The 22715-nt window shown below is 60.2% G+C and overlaps 1 long non-coding RNA gene across 1 annotated transcript in view; it reads left to right on the top strand.

Moving 5' to 3' along the window:
* The window catches only part of LOC139826218 (uncharacterized), a 37768-nt gene extending 15774 nt beyond the window's left edge, over positions 1-21994 (top strand). Inside the window, exon 3 of the long non-coding RNA XR_011736199.1 lies at positions 20600-21994. This is a non-coding gene — a long non-coding RNA (uncharacterized lncRNA). The remainder of the gene's footprint in view (positions 1-20599) is intronic.
* Positions 21995-22715: the final 721 nt, after the last annotated feature.

Below are 22715 nucleotides of genomic sequence, written 5' to 3'. Positions count from 1 at the left end.
GGGCCCATTGTAACATCCTAGGGATCCCCTCTTGTCCCCAGGGCCCATTGTGACGTCCCAGGACCCCCCATTGTCCCCAGGGCCCATTGTGACCTCCTCGGCACCCCCTTGTCCCTAGGGCCCATTGTGACATTCACGGGACCCCCCTTTGTCCCCAGGACCCATTGTGACATCCTGGGGACCCTCCTTGTCCCCAGAGCCCATTGTGACATCCAGGGGACCCCCTTTGTCCCCAGGGCCCATTGTGACATCCTGGGGTCCCCCCTTTGTCCCCAGGGCCCATTGAAATGTCCCAGGACCACCGTTTGTCCCCAGGGTTCATTATGACATCCTGGGGACCCCATTTGTCCCCACGGCCCATTGTGGCACCATGGGGACCCCCTTTGTCACTGGGGCCCATTGTGACATCCCAGGACCCCACTTTGTCCCCAGGGCTTATTGTGACACCATGGGGATCTCCCTTGTCCCCAGGGCCCATTGTGACATCCCATGACCCCCCTTTATCCCCAGTGCTATTGTGAAATCCTGGGGACCCCTTTTGTCCCCAGGGCCCATTGTGGCACCATGGGGAACCCCTTTGTCACTGGGGGCCATTGTGACATCCCAGGATTCCACTTTGTCCCCAGGGCTCGTTCTGACACCTTGGGGACTCCCATTGTCCCCAGGGCCCATTGTGACATCCTGGGCAACCCCATTGTCCCCAGGGCCCATTGTGACATCTGGGGGACGCCCTTGTCCCCAGGACCCATCGTGGCACCGTGGGGACCCTCCTTGTCACTTGGGCCCATTGTGACATCCTGGGCACCCCTTTTGTCCCCACAGCCCATTGTGGCACCATGGGGACCCCCTTTGTCACTGGGGCCCATTGTGACATCCCAGGACCCCACATTGTCCCCAGGGCCCATTGTGACATCCTCGGCACCCCCTTGTCCCCAGGGCCCATTGTGACATTCAGGGGACCCCACATTGTCCCCAGGGCCCATTGTGACATCCTGGGGACCCCCCTTTGTCCCCAGGGCCCATTGTGACATCCAAGGGACCCCCCTTTGTCCCCAGGGCCCATTGTGACGTCCCAGGACCCCCCACTCTCCCCAGGGCCCATTGTGACATCCAGGGGACCCCCTTTGTCCCCAGGGCCCATTGTGGCACCGTGAGGACCCTCTTTATCACTGGGGCCCATTGTGACATCCCGGGACCCCCTTTGTCCCCAGGGCCCATTGTGACATCCTGGGGGACCCTCCTTGTCCCCAGAGCCCATTGTGACATCCCAGGACCCCACTTTGTCCCCAGGGCTTATTGTGACACCATGGGAATCTCCCTTGTCCCCAGGGCCCATTGTGACATCCCATGACCCCCCTTTGTCCCCAGTGCTATTGTGAAATCCTGGGGACGCCTTTTGTCCCCAGGGCCCATTGTGGCACCATGGGGAACCCCTTTGTCACTGGGGGCCATTGTGACATCCCAGGATTCCACTTTGTCCCCAGGGCTCGTTCTGACACCTTGGGGACTCCCATTGTCCCCAGGGCCCATTGTGACATCCTGGGCAACCCCATTGTCCCCAGGGCCCATTGTGACATCCTGGGGACCCCCATTGTCCCCAAGGCCCATTGTGAACATTCCAGGACCCACCATTGTCCCCAGGGCCCATTGTGACATCCACTGCACCCCCTTGTCCCCAGGGCCCACTGTGACATTCAGTGGACCCCTCTTTGTCCCCAGGGCCCATTGTCACATCCTGGGGACCCCCGTTGTCACTGGGGCCCATTGTAACATCCAAGGGACCCCCCCTTGTCCCCAGGGCCCATTGTGACGTCCCAGGACCCCCCATTGTTCCCAGGGCCCATTGTGATGTCCTGGGGAGCCCCCTCTGTTCCCAGGGCTCATTGTGACTTTCAGGGGACCCCCCCTTGTCCCCAGGGCTGATTGTGACGTCCTAGGGCCCCTCTGTGTCCCCAAGGCCCATTGTGACATCCCATGACCCCCCTTTGTCCCCAGTGCTATTGCGAAATCCTGGGGACCCCTTTTGTCCCCAGGGCCCATTGTGACACCATGGGGAACCCCTTTGTCACTGGGGGCCATTGTGACATTCCAGGATTCCACTTTGTCCCCAGGGCTCGTTCTGACACCTTGGGGACTCCCATTGTCCCCAGGGCCCATTGTGACGTCTTAGGACCCCCCATTTTCCCCAGGCCCCATTGTGACATTCAGGGCACCCCCTTGTCCCCAGGGCCCATTGTGACATTCCGGGGACGCCTCTTTGTACCGAGGGCACACTGTGACATCCTGGGGACCCCCCCTTGTCACTGGGGCCCATTGTGACGTCCCAGGACCCCCCATTGTCCCCAGGGCCCATTGTGACATCCTGGGGATCCCTCCATGTCCCCAGGGCCCATTGTGACGTCCCAGGACCCACCATTGTCCCCAGGACCCATTGTGACATTCAGGGGGCCCCTTTGTCCCCAGGGCCCATTGTGACATCCCAGGACCCCCCATTGTCCCCAGGGCCCATTGTGACGTCCCAGGACCCCCCATTGTCCCCAGGGCCCATTGTGACATCCTCAGCACCCCCTTGTCCCCAGGGCCCATTGTGACATTCAGGGGACCCGTCTTTTTCCCCAGGGCCCATTGTGATATCCTGGGGACCCCCCCTGGTCCCCAGGGCCCATTGTGACGTCCCAGGACCCGCCATTGTCCCCAGGGCCCATTGTGACATCCTGGGGATCCCTGCTTGTCCCCAGGGCTTATTGGGACGTCCCAGGACCCGCCATTGTCCCCAGGGCCCATTGTGACATTCTGGGGATCCCTCCTTGTCCCCAGGGCCAATTGGGACGTCCCAGGACCCCCATTGTCCCCAGCGCCCATTGTGACATTCAGGGGCCCCCGTTTGTCACGGGGGCCCATTGTGACATCCCAGGACCCCACATTGTCCCCAGGGCCCTTGTGACATTCTGGGGACACCCCCTTATCTCCAGGGCCCATTGTGACATCCTGGGAATCCCTCCTTGTCACTGGGGCCCATTTTGACATTCAGGGGACCCCCCATTGTCCCCACCGCCCATTGTGACATCCTCTGCACCCCCTTGTCCCCAGGGCCCATTGTGGCACCATGAGGACCCTCTTTGTCACTGGGGCCCATTGTGACATCCCAGGACCCCCCCTGGTCCCCAGGCCTCATTGTGACATCCTGGGGACCCCTTTGTCCCAAGACTTCATTGTGACATCCTGTGGACCCCCCTTGTCCTCAGGGTCCATTGTGACAGCCCAGGGCCTTACATTTTCCCCAGGACCCATTGTGACATCCTGGGGCCACCCCCTTGCTCCCAGGGCCCGTTGTGGCACCGTGGGGACACCCCGTTTGTCCCCAGGGCCCATTGTGACATCCCAGGACCCCCCTTTGTACCCAGGGCCATTGTAGCACCATGGGGTCCCCTTTGACCCCAGGGCCCATTGTGGCACCATGGCAACCCCTTTTGTCCCCAGGGCCCATTGTGACATTCTTGGACCCCACTTTGTCCCCAGGGCCTATTGTGACACCATGGGGACCCCTCCTTGTCACTGGGGACCCATTGTGACACCATGGGGACCCCCCCTTGTCCTCAGGACTCATTCTCACATCCTGGACACCCCCCATTGTCCCCAGGGCCCATTGTGACATCCACTGCACCCCCTTGTCCCCAGGGCCCATTGTGACATTCAGGGGACCCCTCTTTGTCCCCAGGGCCCATTGTGACATCCTGGGGACCCCCCCTTGTCCCCAGGGCCCATTGTGACGTCCCAGGACCCCCCACTGTCCCCAGGGCCCATTGTGACATCCTGGGGACCCTCCTTGTCCCCAGAGCCCATTGTGACATCTTGGGGACCCCCTTTGTCCCCAGGGCCCATTGTGGCACCATGAGGACACTCTTTGTCACTGGGGGCCATTGTGACATCCTGGGGATCCTCCTTGTCCCCAGAGCCCATTTTGACATCCCAGGACCACACTTTGTCCCCAGGGCTTATTGTGACACCATGGGGATCTCCCTTGTCCCCAGGGCCCATTGTGACATCCCATGACCCCCCTTTGTCCCCAGTGCTATTGTGAAATCCTGGGGACCCCTTTTGTCCCCAGGGCCCATTGTGACACCATGGGGAACCCCTTTGTCACTGGGGGCCATTGTGACATCCCAGGATTCCACTTTGTCCCCAGGGCTCGTTCTGACACCTTGGGGACTCCCATTGTCCCCAGGGCCCATTGTGACATCCTGGGCAACCCCATTGTCCCCAGAGCCCATTGTGACATCCTGGGGACCCCCATTCTCCCCAGGGCCCATTGTGACATTCCAGGACCCCCCATTGTCCCCAGGGCCCATTGTGACATCCACTGCACCCCCTTGTCCCCAGGGCCCATTGTGACATTCAGGGGACCCCTCTTTGTCCCCAGGGCCCATTGTGACATTCAGGGGACCCCCCCTTGTCACTGGGGCCCATTGTGACGTCCCAGGACCCCCCATTGTCCCCAGGGCCCATTGTGACATCCTGGGGATCCCTCCTTGTCCCCAGGGCCCGTTGTGACGTCCCAGGACCCCCCATTGTCCCTAGGACCCATTGTGACATTCAGGGGGCCCCTTTGTCACTGGGGCCCATTGTGACATCCCAGGACCCCACATTGTCCCCAGGACACATTGTCACATCCTGGGGACCCCACTTGTCCCCAGCACCCATTGTGACACTATGGGGACCCCCCCTTGTGCCCAGGGCCCATTGTGACACCGTGGGTACCACCCTTGTCCGCAGGGCTCATTGTGACATCCCAGGACCCCCCTTTGTCCCCAGGGCCCATTGTGACATCCAGGGGACTCCCTTTGTCCCCAGGGCCCATTGTGACATCGCAAGACCCCCCTGGGCCCCAGGGCGCATTTTGACATCCTGGGGATGCCCCCTTGCAACGGGGCCCATTGTGACGTCCCAGGACCCCCCATTGTCCCCAGGGCCCATTGTGACATCCTGGGGATCCCTCCTTGTCCCCAGGGCCCATTGTGACGTCCCAGGACCCCCCACTGTCCTCAGGACCTATTGTAACATTCAGCGGACCCCCTTTGTCACTGGGGCCCATTGTGACATCCCAGGACCCCACATTGTCCCCAGGGCCCATTGTGACATCCTGGGGACCCCATTTTCCCCAGGACCCATTGTGACACTATGGGTACCCCCCCTTGTCCCCAGGGCCCATTGTGACGTCCCAGGACCCCCCATTGTCCCCAGGGCCCATTGTGACATTCAGGGGACCCCCTTTGTCACTGGGGCCCATTGTGACATCCCAGGACCCCCCTTTGTCCCCAGGGCCCATTCTGACATCCTGGGGATCCCCATGTCACTGGGGCCCATTGTGACGTCCCAGGACCCCGCATTGTCCCCAGAGCCCATTGTGACATCCTGGAGACTCCCTTTGTCTCCAGGGCCCATTGTGACGTCCCAGGACCCCCCATTGTCCCCAGGGTCCATTGTTACATCCTGGGGACCCCCTTGTCACTGGGACCCATCATGACACCATGGGGACCCCCCCTTGTCCTCAGGGCCCATTGTGACATCCTGGGCATCCCCCTTTGTCCCCCGGGACCATTGTAACACCGTGCGGACCCCCTTTGTCCCCAGGGCCCATTGTGACACTGTGGGGAACCCCCTTGTCCCCAGGGCCTATTGTTACGTCCCAGGACCCCCCATTGTCCCCAGGGCCCATTGTGACACCTTGGGGACCCCCTTGTCACTGGAGACCCATTGTGACAGCATGGGGACCACCCCTTGTCCTCAGGGCCTATTGTGAACATCCTGGGGAACCTCCATTGTCCCCAGAGCCCATTGTGAGTTCCTGGAGACCCCCTTGTCCCCAGGTCCCATTGTGACATCCTGGGGAGCCTCTTTGTCCCCACGGCCCATTGTGACATCCTGGGGACCTCCTTGTCCCCAGGACCCATGCTGGCACTGTGGAGACCTCCCTTGTCACTGGGGACCCATTGTGACACCATGGGGACCTCCCATTGTCCTCAGGGCCCATTGAGACATCCTGGGGACCCCCTTTGTCACTGGGGACCCATTGTGACATCCCAGGAACCCCATTGTCCCAAGGGCCCATTGTGACATCCTGGGGACCCCTCTTTGTCTCCAGGACATATTGTGACACCGTGGGGACCACATTAGTCCCCAGGGCCCATTGTGACATCCTAGGAATCCCCTCTTGTCCCCAGGGCCCATTGTGACATTCAGGGGACCCCCTTTGTCACTGGGGCCCATTGTGACATCCCAGGACCCCACATTGTCCCCAGGGCCCATTGTGACATCCTGGGGACCCCCATGTCACTGGGACCCATTGTGACGTCCCAGGACCCCCCATTGTCCCCAGGGTCCATTGTTACATCCTGGGGACCCCCTTGTCCCCAGGACCCATCATGACACCATGGGGACCCTCCTTGTCACTGGGGACCCATTGTGACACCATGGGCACCCCCCCTTGTCCTCAGGGCCCATTGTGACATCCTGGGCATACCCCTTTGTCCCCCGGGACCATTGTAACACCGTGCGGACCCCCTTGGTCCCCAGGGCCCATTGTGACACTGTGGGGAACCCCCTTGTCCCCAGGGCCTATTGTTACGTCCCAGGACCCCCCATTGTCCCCAGGGCCCATTGTGACACCTTGGGGACCCCCTTGTCACTGGAGACCCATTGTGACAGCATGGGGACCACCCCTTGTCCTCAGGGCCTATTGTGAACATCCTGGGGAACCTCCATTGTCCCCAGAGCCCATTGTGAGTTCCTGGAGACCCCCTTGTCCCCAGGTCCCATTGTGACATCCTGGGGAGCCTCTTTGTCCCCACGGCCCATTGTGACATCCTGGGGACCTCCTTGTCCCCAGGACCCATCCTGGCACTGTGGAGACCTCCCTTGTCACTGGGGACCCATTGTGACACCATGGGGACCTCCCATTGTCCTCAGGGCCCATTGAGACATCCTGGGGACCCCCTTTGTCACTGGGGACCCATTGTGACATCCCAGGAACCCCATTGTCCCAAGGGCCCATTGTGACATCCTGGGGACCCCTCTTTGTCTCCAGGACATATTGTGACACCGTGGGGACCACATTAGTCCCCAGGGCTCATTGTGACATTCTAGGACCCCACTTTGTCCCCAGGGCCTATTGTGACACCATGGGGAACCCTCCTTGTCACTGGGGACCCATTGTGACACCATGGGGACCCCCGCTTTCTCCCCAGTGCCCATTGTGACATCCTGCCCACCCCCCTTTGTCCCCAGGGTCCATTGTGACATCCTGGGCAACCCCATTGTCCCCAGGGCCCATTGTGACATCTAGGGGGACGCCCTTGTCCCCAGGACCCATCGTGGCACCGTGGGGACCCCCATTGTCCCCAGGGCCCATTGTGACGTCCCAGGACCCCCATTGTCCCCAGGGCCCATTGTGACATCCCAGGACCCCACTTTGTCCCCAGGACTTATTGTGACACCATGGGGATCTCCCTTGTCCCCAGGGCCCATTGTGTCATCCTCGGCACCCCCTTGTCCCCAGGGCCCATTGTGACATTCAGGGGACGCCTCTTTGTCCCCAGGGCCCATTGTGACATCCTGGGGATCCCTCCTTGTCCCCAGCGCCCATTGTGACGTCCCGGGACCCCCCATTGTCCCCAGGGCCCATTGTGACATTCAGGGGCCCCCGTTTGTCACTGGCGCCCATTGTGACATCCCAGGACCCCACATTGTCCCCAGGGCCCATTGTGACTTTCAGGGGACCCCACTTGTCCCCAGGACCCATTGTGACACTATAGGGACCCCACCTTGTGCCCAGTGCCCATTGTGACACCGTGGGTACCACCCTTGTCCGCAGGGCCCATTGTGACATCCTGGGTACACCCCCTTGTCCCCAGGGCCCATTGTGACGTCCTGGGAATCCCTCCTTGTCCCCAGGGCCCATTGTGACATCCAGGGGACCCCCCCTTGTCCCCAGGGCCCATTGTGACGTCCCAGGACCCGCCATTGTCCCCAGGGCCCATTGTGACATCCTGGGGATCCCTCCTTGTCCCCAGGGCCCATTGTGACGTCCCAGGACCCCCCATTGTCCCCAGGGCCCATTGTGACATTCAGGGGCCCCCGTTTGTCACTGGGGCCCATTTTGACATTCAGGGGACCCACCATTGTCCTCAGGGCCCATTGTGACTTTCAGGGGACCCCACTTGTCCCCAGGACCCATTGCGACACTATAGGGACCCCACCTTGTGCCCAGTGCCCATTGTGACACCATGGGTACCACCCTTGTCCGCAGGGCCCATTGTGACATCCTGGGGACACCCCCTTGTCCACAGGGCCCATTGTGACATCCTGGGGATCCCTCCTTGTCCCCAGGGCCCATTGTGACGTCCCAGGACCCCCCATTGTCCCCAGGACCCATTGTGACATTCAGGGGACCCCCTTTGTCACTGGGGCCCATTGTGAAATCCCAGGACCCCACATTGTCCCCAGGGCCCATTGTGACATCCTGGGGACACCCCCTTTGTCCCTAGTGCCCATTGTGACATCCTGCGGACCCCCCTTTGTCCCCAGGGCCCATTTTGACATTCAGGGGACCCACCATTGTCCTCAGGGCCCATTGTGAGGTCCCAGGACCCCTCATTGTCCCCAGGGCCCATTGTGACATCCTCGGTACCCCCTTGTCCCCAGGGCCCATTGTGACATTCAGGGGACCCCACATTGTCCCCAGGGCCCATTGTGACATCCTCTGCACCCCCTTGTCCCCAGGGCCCATTGTGACATTCAGGGGACCCCTCTTTGTCCCCAGGGCCCATTGTGACATCCTGGGGACCCCCTTTGTCCCCAGGGCCCATTGTAGCACCATGGGGACCCCCTTTGACCCCAGGGCCCATTGTGGCACCATGGCAACCGCTTTTGTCCCCAGGGCCCATTGTGACATTCTTGGACCCCACTTTGTCCCGAGGGCCTATTGTGACACCATGGGGACCCCTCCTTGTCACTGGGGACCCATTGTGATACCATGGGGACCCCGCCTTGTCCTCAGGACTCATTCTCACATCCTGGACGCCCCCCATTGTCCCCAGGGCCCATTGTGACATCCACTGCACCCCCTTGTCCCCAGGGCCCATTGTGACATTCAGGGGACCCCTCTTTGTCCCCAGGGCCCATTGTGACGTCCCAGGAGCCCCCATTGTCCCCAGGACCCATTGTGACATTCAGGGGACCCCCTTTGTCACTGGCGCCCATTGTGACATGCCAGGACCCCACATTGTCCCCAGGGCCCATTGTGACTTTCAGGGGACCCCACTTGTCCCCAGGACCCATTGTGACACTATAGGGACCCCACCTTCTGCCCAGTGCCCATTGTGACACCGTGGGTACCACCCTTGTCCGCAGGGCCCATTGTGACATCCTGGGGACACCCCCTTGTCCCCAGGGCCCATTGTGACGTCCTGGGAATCCCCCCTTGTCCCCAGGGCCCATTGTGACGTCCCAGGACCCGCCATTGTCCCCAGGGCCCATTGTGACATCCTGGGGATCCCTCCTTGTCCCCAGGGCCCATTGTGACGTCCCGGGACCCCCCATTGTCCCCAGGGCCCATTGTGACATTCAGGGGCCCCCGTTTGTCACGGGGGCCCATTTTGACATTCAGGGGACCCACCATTGTCCTCAGGGCCCATTGTGACTTTCAGGGGACCCCACTTGTCCCCAGGACCCATTGCGACACTATAGGGACCCCCCCTTGTGCCCAGTGCCCATTGTGACACCGTGGGTACCACCCTTGTCCGCAGGGCCCATTGTGACATCCTGGGGACACCCCCTTGTCCCCAGGGCCCATTGTGACATCCTGGGGATCCCTCCTTGTCCCCAGGGCCCATTGTGACGTCCCAGGACCCCCCATTGTCCCCAGGACCCATTGGGACATTTAGGGGACCCCCTTTGTCACTGGGGCCCATTGTGAAATCCCAGGACCCCACATTGTCCCCAGGGCCCATTGTGACATCCTGGGGACACCCCCTTTGTCCCCAGTGCCCATTGTGACATCCTGCGGACCCCCCTTTGTCCCCAGGGCCCATTTTGACATTCAGGGGACCCACCATTGTCCTCAGGGCCCATTGTGAGGTCCCAGGACCCCCCATTGTCCCCAGGGCCCATTGTGACATCCTCGGCACCCCCTTGTCCCCAGGGCCCATTGTGACATTCAGTGGACCCCACATTGTCCCCAGGGCCCATTGTGACATCCTCTGCACCCCCTTGTCCCCAGGGCCCATTGTGACATCCTGGGGACCCTCTTTGTCACTGGGGCCTATTGTGACATCCCAGGACCCCCCTTTGTCCCCAGGGCCCATTGTAGCACCATGGGGACCCCCTTTGACCCCAGGGCCCATTGTGGCACCATGGCAACCGCTTTTGTCCCCAGGGCCCATTGTGACATTCTTGGACCCCACTTTGTCCCCAGGGCCTATTGTGACACCATGGGGACCCCTCCTTTTCACTGGGGACCCATTGTGATACCATGGGGACCCCGCCTTGTCCTCAGGACTCATTCTCACATCCTCGACGCCCCCCATTGTCCCCAGGGCCCATTGTGACATCCACTGCACCCCCTTGTCCCCAGGGCCCATTGTGACATTCAGGGGACCCCTCTTTGTCCCCAGGGCCCATTGTGACATCCTGGGGACCCCCCCTTGTCCCCAGGGCCCATTGTGACGTCCCAGGACCCCCCATTGTCCCCAGGGCCCATTGTGACATCCTGTGGATCCCTCCTTGTCCCCAGGGCCCATTGTGACGTCCCAGGACCCCCCGTTGTCCCCAGGGCCCATTGTGATATGTTGGGGAGCCCTCTTTGTCCCCAGGGCCCATTGTGAAATTCAGGGGACCCCAACTTGTCCTCAGGGCCCATTCTGATATCCTGGGGACACTCTTTGTCCCCAGGGCCCATTGTGACATCCTGGGGACCCCATTGTCACCAAAGCCCATTGTGATATCCTGGCGACCACCTTTTGTCCCCAGGGCCCATTGTGATATCCTGAGGACCGCCCTTTGTCCCCAGGGCCCATTGTGACATTCAGGGGCCCCCGTTTGTCATTGGGGCCCATTGTGAGATCCCAGGACCCCACATTGTCCCAAGGGCCCATTGTGACTTTCAGGGGACTCCACTTGTCCCCAGGACCCATTGTGACACTATAGGGACCCCCCCTTGTGCCCAGTGCCCATTGTGACACCGTGGGTACCACCCTTGTCCGCAGGGCCCATTGTGACATCCTGGGGACACCCCCTTGTCTCCAGGGCCCATTGTGACATTTTGGGAATCCCTCCTTGTCCCCAGGGCCCATTGTGACGTCCCAGGAGCCCCCATTGTCCCCAGGACCCATTGTGACATTCAGGGGACCCCCTTTGTCACTGGGGCCCATTGTGAAAACCCAGGACCCCACACTGTCCCCAGGGCCCATTGTGACATCCTGGGGACCCCCCCTTTGTCTCCAGTGCCCATTTTGACATCCTGCGGACCCCCCTTTGTCCCCAGGGCCCATTTTGACATTCAGGGGACCCACCATTGTCCTCAGGGCCCATTGTGAGGTCCCAGGACCCCCCACTGTCCCCAGGGCCCATTGTGACATCCTGCGGACCCCCTTGTCCCCAGGGTCCATTGTGACACTATGGGGACCCCCCCTTGTGCCCAGGGCCCATTGTGACACTGTGGGTACCACCCTTGTCTGCAGGGCTCATTGTGACATCCCAGGACCCCCCATTGTCCCCAGGGCCCATTGTGACATTCAGGGGACCCCCCTTGTCCCCAGGGCCCATTCTGATACCGTGGGGACGCCCTTTGTCCCCAGGGCCCATTGTGACATGCTGGGGATCCTCTTTGTCCCCAGGGCCCATTGTGACATCCTGGGGACCCTCCTTGTCCCCAGAGCCCATTGTGACATCCAGGGGACCCCCTTTGTCCCCAGGGCCCATTGTGGCACCATAGGGACCCCCTTTGTCACTGGGGCCCATTGTGACATCCCAGGACCCCCCCTGGTCCCCAGGGCCCATTGTGAACATCCTGGGGACCCCCTTTGTCCCAAGACTTCATTGTGACATCCTGGGGACCCCCCTTGTCCTCAGGGTCCATTGTGACAGCCCAGGACCTTACATTGTCCCCAGGGCCCATTGTGATATCTGGGGGACCCCCTTGTTCCCAAGGCCCATTGTAACATCCTGGGGACCCCCCCTTGTCCCCAGGGCCCATTGTGACATCCCAGGACCTTACTTTGTCCCCAGGGCCCATTGTGACATCCCAGGACCCCCCATTGTTCCCAGGGCCCATTGTGATGTCCTTGGGAGCCCCCTCTCTTCCCAGGGCTCATTGTGACTCTCAGGGGACCCCATCTTGTCGCAATGGCTGATTGTGACGTCCTAGGGCCCCTCTGTGTCCCCAGGGCCCATTGTGACGTCCCAGGACCCCCATTGTCCCCAGGGCCCATTGTGACATCCTCGGCACCCCCTTGTCCCCAGGGCCCATTGTGACATTCAGGGGACCCCTCTTTGTCCCCAGGACTGATTGTGACGTCCTGGGGACCCCTCTTGTCCCCAGGGCCCATTGTGACGTCCCAGGACCCCCCATTGTCCCCAGGGCCCATTGTGACATCCTGGGGATCCCTCCTTGTCCCCAGGGCCCATTGTGACGTCCCAGGACCCCCCATTGTCCCCAGGGCCCATTGTGACATTCAGGGGACCCCCTTTGTCACTGGGGCCCATTGTGACATCCCAGGACCCCACATTGTCCCCAGGGCCCATTGTGACATCCTGGGGACCCCCATGTCACTGGGACCCATTGTGACGTCCCAGGACCCCCCATTGTCCCCAGTGTCCATTGTTACATCCTGGGGACCCCCATGTCCCCAGGACCCATCATGACACCATGGGGACCCTCCTTGTCACTGGGGACCCATTGTGACACCATGGGGACCCCCCCTTGTCCTCAGGGCCCATTGTGGCATCATGGGCATCCCCCTTTGTCCCCCGGGACCATTGTAACACCGTGCGGACCCCCTTGGTCCCCAGGGCCCATTGTGACACTGTGGGGAACCCCCTTGTCCCCAGGGCCTATTGTTACGTCCCAGGACCCCCCATTGTCCCCAGGGCCCATTGTGACACCTTGGGGACCCCCTTGTCACTGGAGACCCATTGTGACAGCATGGGGACCACCCCTTGTCCTCAGGGCCTATTGTGAACATCCTGGGGAACCTCCATTGTCCCCAGAGCCCATTGTGAGTTCCTGGAGACCCCCTTGTCTCCAGGTCCCATTGTGACATCCTGGGGAGCCTCTTTGTCCCCACGGCCCATTGTGACATCCTGGGGACCTCCTTGTCCCCAGGACCCATGCTGGCACTGTGGAGACCTCCCTTGTCACTGGGGACCCATTGTGACACCATGGGGACCTCCCATTGTCCTCAGGGCCCATTGAGACATCCTGGGGACCCCCTTTGTCACTGGGGACCCATTGTGACATCCCAGGAACCCCATTGTCCCAAGGGCCCATTGTGACATCCTGGGGACCCCTCTTTGTCTCCAGGACATATTGTGACACCGTGGGGACCACATTAGTCCCCAGGGCCCATTGTGACATCCTAGGAATCCCCTCTTGTCCCCAGGGCCCATTGTGACATCCCAGGACCCCCCTTTGTCCCCAGGGCTCATTGTGACATTCTAGGACCCCACTTTGTCCCCAGGGCCTATTGTGACACCATGGGGAACCCTCCTTGTCACTGGGGACCCATTGTGACACCATGGGGACCCCCCCTTTGTCCCCAGTGCCCATTGTGACATCCTGCCCACCCCCCTTTGTCCCCAGGGTCCATTGTGACATCCTGGGCAACCCCATTGTCCCCAGGGCCCATTGTGACATCTAGGGGGACGCCCTTGTCCCCAGGACCCATCGTGGCACCGTGGGGACCCCCATTGTCCCCAGGGCCCATTGTGACGTCCCAGGACCCCCATTGTCCCTAGGGCCCATTGTGACATCCCAGGACCCCACTTTGTCCCCAGGGCTTATTGTGACACCATGGGGATCTCCCTTGTCCCCAGGGCCCATTGTGACATCCTCGGCACCCCCTTGTCCCCAGGGCCCATTGTGACATTCAGGGGACGCCTCTTTGTCCCCAGGGCCCATTGTGACATCCTGGGGATCCCTCCTTGTCCCCAGGGCCCATTGTGACGTCCCGGGACCCCCCATTGTCCCCAGGGCCCATTGTGACATTCAGGGGCCCCCGTTTGTCACTGGCGCCCATTGTGACATCCCAGGACCCCACATTGTCCCCAGGGCCCATTGTGACTTTCAGGGGACCCCACTTGTCCCCAGGACCCATTGTGACACTATAGGGACCCCACCTTGTGCCCAGTGCCCATTGTGACACCGTGGGTAGCACCCTTGTCCGCAGGGCCCATTGTGACATCCTGGGGACACCCCCTTGTCCCCAGGGCCCATTGTGACGTCCTGGGGACCCACCCTTGTCCCCAGGGCCCATTCTGACATCCTGGGGATCCCTCCTTGTCCCCAGGGCCCATTGTGACATCCTGGGGATCCCTCCTTGTCCCCAGGGCCCATTGTGACGTCCCAGGACCCCCCATTGTCCCCAGGACCTATTGTGACATTCAGGGGACCCCCTTTGTCACTGGGGCCCATTGTGACACCATGGAGACCCCCGCTTGTCCTCAGGGTCCATTGTGACATCCTGGGCACCCCCCATTTTCCCCAGTACCCATTGTGACATCCTGGCCACCCCCTTGCTCCCAGGACCCGTTGTGACATCCTCTGCACCCCTTTGTCCCCAGGGCCCATTGTGACATCCCAGGACCCCCCTTTGTCCCCAGGGCCCATTGTAGCACCATGGGGACCCCCTTTGACCCCAGGACCCATTGTGGCACCATGGCAACCCCTTTTGTCCCCAGGGCCCATTGTGACATTCTTGGACCCCACTTTGTCCCCAGGGCCTATTGTGACACCATGGGGACCCCTCCTTGTCACTGGGGACCCATTGTGACACCATGGGGACCCCGCCTTGTCCTCAGGACTCATTCTCACATCCTGGACACCCCCCATTGTCCCCAGGGCCCATTGTAACATCCACTGCACCCCCTTGTCCCCAGGGCCCATTGTGACATTCAGGGGACCCCTCTTTGTCCCCAGGGCCCATTGTGACATCCTGGGGACCCCCCCTTGTCCCCAGGGCCCATTGTGACGTCCCAGGACCCGACATTGTCCCCAGGGCCCATTGTGACATCCTCTGCATCCCCTTGTCCCCAGGGCCCATTGTGACGTCCCAGGACCCCCCCTTGTCCCCAGGGCCCATTGTGATGTCCCAGGACCCCCCTTTGTCCCCAGGGCCCATACTGATACCGTGGGGACCCCCTTTGTCCCCAGGGCCCATTGTGACATGCTGGGGACCCTCCTTGTCCCCAGGGCCCATTGTGACATCCAGGGGACCCCCTTTGTCCCCAGGGCCCATTGTGGCACCATGAGGACCCTCTTTGTCACTGGAGCCCATTGTGACATCCCATGACCCCCCTTTGTCCCCAGTGCTATTGTGAAATCTTGGGGACCCCTTTTGTCCCCACGGCCCATTGTGACACCATGGGGAACCCCTTTGTCACTGGGGGCCATTGTGACATTCCAGGATTCCACTTTGTCCCCAGGGCTCGTTCTGACACCTTGGGGACTCCCATTGTCCCCAGGGCCCATTGTGACATCCTGGGCAACCCCATTGTCCTCAGGGCCCATTGTGACATCTGGGGGACGCCCTTGTCCCCAGGACCCATCGTGGCACCGTGGGGACCCTCCTTGTCACTTGGGCCCATTGTGACACCATGGGGACGCCCCCCTTTGTCCCCAGTGCCCATTGTGACATCCTGCGGACCCCCCTTTGTCCCCAGGGCCCATTGTGACATTCAGGGGACCCACCATTGTCCTCAGGGCCCATTGTGACATCCCAGGACCCCCCATTGTCCCCAGGGCCCATTGTGACATCCTCGGCACCCCCTTGTGCCCAGGGCCCATTGTGACATTCAGGGGACCCCTCTTTGTCCCAAGGGCCCATTGTGACGTCCTGGGGACCCCCCCTTGTCCCCAGGGCCCATTGTGACGTCCCAGGACCCGCCATTGTCCCCAGGGCCCATTGTGACATCCTGGGGATCCCTCCTTGTCCCCAGGGCCCATTGTGACGTCCCAAGACCCCCCATTGTCCCCAGGGCCCATTGTGACATTCAGGGGCCCCCGTTTGTCACTGGGGCCCATTGTGACATCCCAGGACCCCACATTGTCCCCAGGGCCCATTGTGACTTTCAGGGGACCCCACTTGTCCCCAGGACCCATTGTGACACTATAGGGACCCCCCCTTGTCCCAGTGACCATTGTGACACCGTGGGTACCACCCTTGTCCGCAGGGCCCATTGTGACATCCTGGGGACACCCCCTTGTCCCCAGGGCCCATTGTGACATCCTGGGAATCCCTCCTTGTCCCCAGGGCCCATCGTGACGTGCCAGGACCCCCATTTTCCCCAGGGCCCATTGTGACATCCTCGGCACCCCCTTGTCCCCAGGGCCCATTGTGACATTCAGGGGACCCCTCTTTGTCCCCAGGGCCCATTGTGACATCCTGGGGACCCCCTCTTGTTCTCAGGGCCCACTGTGACGTCCCAGGACCCGCCATTGTCCCCAGGGCCCTGTGTGACATCCTGGGGTGCCCTCCTTGTCCCCAGGGCCCATTGTGACGTCCCAGGACCCCCCATTGTCCCCAGAGCCCATTGTGACATCCAGGGGACCCCCTTTGTCACTGGGGCCCATTGTGACATCCCAGGACCCCCCCTGGTCCCCAGGGCCCATTGTGACATCTGGGGGACCCCCCTTGTCCTCAGGGTCCATTGTGACAGCCCAGGACCTTACTTTGTCCCCAGGGCCCATTGCGATATCTGGGGGACCCCCTTTTCCCCAGGGCCCATTGTGACACCATGGGGACCCCCCTTTGTCCCCAGGGCCCATTGTGACATCCTGGGGTCCCCCCTTTGTCCCCAGGGCCCATTGAAATGTCCCAGGACCACCCTTTGTCCCCAGGGCTTATTGTGACACCATGGGGATCTCCCTTGTCCCCAGGGCCCATTGTGACATCTCACGACCCCCCTTTGTACCCAGTGCTATTGTGAAATCCTGGGGACCCCTTTTGTCCCCAGGGCCCATTGTGGCACCATGGGGAACCCCTTTGTCACTGGGGGCCATTGTGACATTCCAGGATTCCACTTTGTCCCCAGGGCTCGTTCTGAACACCTTGGGGCCTCCCATTGTCCCCAGGGCCCATTGTGACATCTGGGGGACGCCCTTGTCCCCAGGACCCATCGTGGCACCGTGGGGACCCTCCTTGTCACTTGGCCCATTGTGACACCATGGGGACCCCCCCTTTATCCCCAGTGCCCATTGTGACATCCTGCGGACCCCCCTTTGTCCCCAGGGCCCATTTTGACATTCAGGGGACCCACCATTGTCCTCAGGGCCCATTGTGAGGTCCCAGGACCCCCCATTGTCCCCAGGGCCCATTGTGACATCCTCGGCACCCCCTTGTCCCCAGGGTCCATTGTGACACTATGGGGACCCCCCCTTGTGCCCAGGGCCCATTGTGACACCGTGGGTACCACCCTTGTCCCCAGGGCTCATTGTGACATCCCAGGACCCCCCATTGTCCCCAGGGCCCATTGTGACACCGTGGGGACCCCCCTTGTCCCCAGGGCCCATTCTGACACCGTGGGGACCCCCTTTGTCCCCAGGGCCCATTGTGACATCCTGGGGACCCCACCTTGTCCCCAGGGCCCATTGTGACATCCCAGGACCCCCCATTGTCCCCAGGGCCCATTGTGACATCCTCGGTACGCCCTTATCCCCAGGGCCCATTGTGACATCCTGGGGACCCCACCTTGTCCCCAGGGCCCATTGTGACATCCTGGGGACCCCCCATTGTCCCCAGGGCCCATTGTGACATCCTCGGCACGCCCTTGTCCCCAGGGCCCATTGTGACATCCTGGGGACCCCCCCTTGTCCCCAGGGCCCATTGTGACGTCCCAGGATCCCCCATTGTCCCCAGGGCCCATTGTGACATCCTGGGGATCCCTCCTTGTCCCCAGGGCCCATTGTGATGTCCCAGGACCCCCCATTGTCTCCAGGGCCCATCGTGACATCCTCTGCACCCCCTTGTCCCCAGGGCCCATTGTGACATTCAGGGGACCCCTCTTTGTCCCCAGGGCCCATTGTGACATCCTGGGGACCCCCCCTTGTCCCCAGGGCCCATTGTGACGTCCCAGGACCCCCCATTGTCCCCAGGGCCCATTGTGACATCCTGGGGATCCCTCCTTGTCCCCAGGGCCCATTGTGACGTCCCAGGACCCCCTATTGTCCCCACGACCTATTGTGACATTCAGGGGACCCCCTTTGTCACTGGGGCCCATTGTGACACCATGGAGACCCCCGCTTGTCCTCAGGGTCCATTGTGACATCCTGGGCACCCCCCTTTGTCCCCAGGGCTCATTGTGACATCCCAGGACCCCCCTTTGTCCCCAGGGCCCATTGTAGCACCATGGGGACCCCCTTTGACCCCAGGGCCCATTGTGGCACTATGGCAACCCCTTTTGTCCCCAGGGCCCATTGTGACATTCTTGGACCCCACTTTGTCCCCAGGGCCTATTGTGACACCATGGGGACCCCTCCTTGTCACTGGGGACCCATTGTGACACCATGGGGACCCCCCCTTGTCCTCATGACTATTCTGACATCCTGGATGCCCCCCATTGTCCCCAGGGCCCATTGTGACATCCACTGCACCCCCCTGTCCCCAGGGCCCATTGTGACATTCAGGGGACCCCTCTTTGTCCCCAGGGCCCATTGTGACATCCTGGGGACCCCCCCTTGTCCCCAGGGCCCATTGTGACGTCCCAGGACCCCCCGTTGTCCCCAGGACCCATTGTGACATTCAGGGGACCCCCTTTGTCACTGGGGCCCATTGTGAAATCCCAGGACCCCACATTGTCCCCGGGGCCCATTGTGACATCCTGGGGACCCCCCCTTTGTCCCCAGTGCCCATTGTGACATCCTGCGGACCCCCCTTTGTCCCCAGGGCCCATTTTGACATTCAGGGGACCCACCATTGTCCTCAGGGCCCATTGTGCGGTCCCAGGACCCCCCATTGTCCCCAGGGCCCATTGTGACATCCTGCGGACCCCCTTGTCCCCAGGGTCCATTGTGACACTATGGGGACCCCCCCTTGTGCCCAGGGCCCATTGTGACACTGTGGGTACCACCCTTGTCTGCAGGGCTCATTGTGACATCCCAGGACCCCCCATTGTCCCCAGGGCCCATTGTGACATTCAGGGGACCCCCCTTGTCCCCAGGGCCCATTCTGATACCGTGGGGACCCTCCTTGTCCCCAGAGCCCATTGTGACATCCAGGGGACCCCCTTTGTCCCCAGGGCCCATTGTGGCACCATAGGGACCCCCTTTGTCACTGGGGCCCATTGTGAGATTCCAGGACCCCCGCTTTGTCCCCAGGGCCCATTGTGACATCCTGGGGACCCTCCTTGTCCCCAGAGCCCATTGTGACATCCAGGGGACCCCCTTTGTCCCCAGGGCCCATTGTGGCACCATAGGGACCCCCTTTGTCACTGGGGCCCATTGTGAGATTCCAGGACCCCCGCTTTGTCCCCAGGGCCCATTGTGACACCCTGGGGACTCCCATTGTCCCCAGGGCCCATTGTGACATCCCAGGACCCCCCATTGTCCCCAGGGCCCATTGTGACATCCTCTGCACCCCCTTGTCCCCAGGGCCCATTGTGACATTCAGGGGACCCCTCTTTTTCCCCAGGGCCCATTGTGACATCCTGGGGACCCCCCCTTGTCCCCAGGGCCCATTGTGACGTCCCAGGACCCCCCATTGTCCCCAGGACCCATTGTGACACTATGGGGACCCCCCGTTGTGCCCAGGGCCCATTGTGACACCGTGGGTACCACCCTTGTCCGCAGGGCTCATTGAGACATCCCAGGACCCCCCATTGTCCCGAGGGCCCATTGTGACATTCAGGGGACCCCCCTTTGTCCCCAGGGCCCATTCTGATACCGTGGGGACCCCCTTTGTCCCCAGGGCCCATTGTGACATGCTGGGGACGCTCTTTGTCCCCAGGGCCCATTGTGACATCCTGGGGACCCCCCCTTGTCCCCAGGGCCCATTGTGACGTCCCAGGACCCCCCATTGTCCCCAGGGCCCATTGTGATATGCTGGGGAGCCGTCTTTGTCCCCAGGGCCCATTGTGAAATTCAGGGTACCCCAACTTGTCCCCAGGGCCCATTGTGACATCCTGGGGACCCCATTGTCACCAGAGCCCATTGTGATATCCTGGCGACCGCCCTTTGTCCCCAGGGCCCATTGTGACATCCTGGGTCCCCCTTTGTCCCTGTCGAGGCTTAAGATTGCGGGGTGACAATCAAACCCTGGCAGATGTGTTGTCAACCTCCTCTCCCCCCCCCAATTCCCCCTTTTGCCCCTCCCTCTCCCCCCTTCCCACTCAGCACAGGCGATCGGGAGGGGAAGAAGCACAGAGGGGAGAGAGTTGGAAAAGTTCAAGATGTTTTACTGATGCTACTGATGAGAACAGAGAAAATGATACAAATATACAAAACCAATCTTGTAAGTCTGAGCAACTGCAGAGCCAGCACCCAAAGTCCTGGATCAGACTCTGCAGCCAACCGGAGCTGGATTCAGTCTCTCAGTGGCCTCCGTTCGCAGGGACGACCAGCAAGGTCCTCTCCTGATGTCGGCCATGAGGAAAAAAGGGAGAAAGGGAAAAGGGGCGAGATCCTCGTGATCTCCCACTTTTATATGAAGTATTCACGTGAATGGAATGTTATTCACCGTTGGTCAGTCTCTCGATCACCAGTTTCTCGTTGCCCCTCTCGCGAGATGTCCATCTGTGCTTGTCAATAAGTTTCCATTCCCTTGCTGGGTTTAACCAAAACATGTGTCGGGTTCTCCAGGAAAATGCAGCTGACATGAAGGCTTTGGCTGACAGGCAAATTCACTAAAAGAGAAACTTGTTTTTAACAAAACCAGGACATTCCACCCCTTACCATATGACATTCACTGAATACTTAAACCTTATCAATACAATGTATCAATACAATCTAATTAATCACTACTACTATATATATATACATATGTACATATATACACAGGAGTAATTAATCAGTGGACCATCCTTTGAAAAGTTCATTAAGTTCATTTTGTCACCACAGTCTCCCAGGGCAGGGAAAATGGTCCAAGTGCATCTCATGACCCCTGTTGGTGGGTTAAGGACACCAACTTCCAAGAAGGTGTCGGGCGCCACTCGAAGAAGCCAGCGCTGGTTTCATCACCATTGTCTTGATCTGAAAGACACTTATTAAACATTGTTAGTGCGGCAATTCACATCATACAGTTCAGCATTGCATATTTTCACCTAAAATCAAATCCCCTTGAGGTGCACACCGAACTTCTCCATCCTTAAGCATCACCCACCAGGTGCTGCCAGGTCCCTGGGCAAAAACAATCCCACGAATAGGTTTGCCTGTGCCTGAGGCAGGAGGAACCCAGACTGCCTTTCCTAACATATTTTCCATGTGTACTACAGGGACTTTATCTCCTTCCACAGTCCATAGAATTTCTGATTGGGCAGGCCCGGCTCGATTGGTTGATCCCCTGGTGTTGACCAACCAAGTGGCTTTTGCTAAATGTGAATCCCAGTTTTTAAAGGCCCCACCACCCAGTGCCTTTAGTGTAGTTTTTAACAAACCATTGTACCTTTCAGTTTTCCCAGAGGCTGGTGCATGATATGGAATATGATACACCCACTCAATACCACGTTCTTTGGCCCAATTGTCTATAATACTGGTTTTGAAATGAGTACCATTGTCTGATTCAATTCTTTCTGGCGTACCCGGCCACCAAAGGACTTGCTTCTCAAGGCCCAAGATGGTATTTCGGGCTGTAGCATGAGGTACGGCAGATGTTTCCACCATCCAGTGGTTGCTTCCACCATTGTAAGTACATAACGCTTACCTTGACGTGTTTGTGGAAGTGTAATATAATCAATCTGCCAAGCTTCTCCATACTTACACTTTAACCATCGCCCCCCATACCATACAGGTTTTAACTGTTTTGCTTGTTTGATTTCGGCGCAAGTTTCACATTCATGAATAACGTGTGAAACAGTGTCCATAGTTAAATCCACCCCTCGATCACGAGCCCATTTGTATGTTGCATCTCTACCTTGATGCCCTGAAGCACCATGGGCCCACCGAGCTAGGAAAAGTTCACCTTTATGTTGCCAGCCCAAGTCCACCTCAGCTACTTTAATCTTAGCAGCTTGATCCGCTTGTTGGTTGTTTCGATGTTCCTCGGTGGCTCGACTTTTAGGCACATGAGCATCTACATGACCAACTTCCCCAGGCAGGCTCTCCAGCCGAGCAGCAATGTCTTGCCACAGCGTGGTTCCCAATGGTTTCACCTCTGCGCTGCCAGTTACTTTTCTTCCATTGCCGTAGCCACCCCCACAAGGCATTTGCTCCCATCCATGAGTCAGTATAGAGACAAAGCATTGGCCACTTCTCTCGTTCGGCAATGTCCAAAGCCAGCTGGATGGCTTTCACT

This window comes from Patagioenas fasciata, chromosome 36, assembly GCF_037038585.1.
Source record: "Patagioenas fasciata isolate bPatFas1 chromosome 36, bPatFas1.hap1, whole genome shotgun sequence".
NCBI classification, from domain to species: domain Eukaryota; kingdom Metazoa; phylum Chordata; class Aves; order Columbiformes; family Columbidae; genus Patagioenas; species Patagioenas fasciata.
Note: the sequence above shows the minus strand (reverse complement) of the source record. Positions and strands in the feature narration are given on the sequence as shown.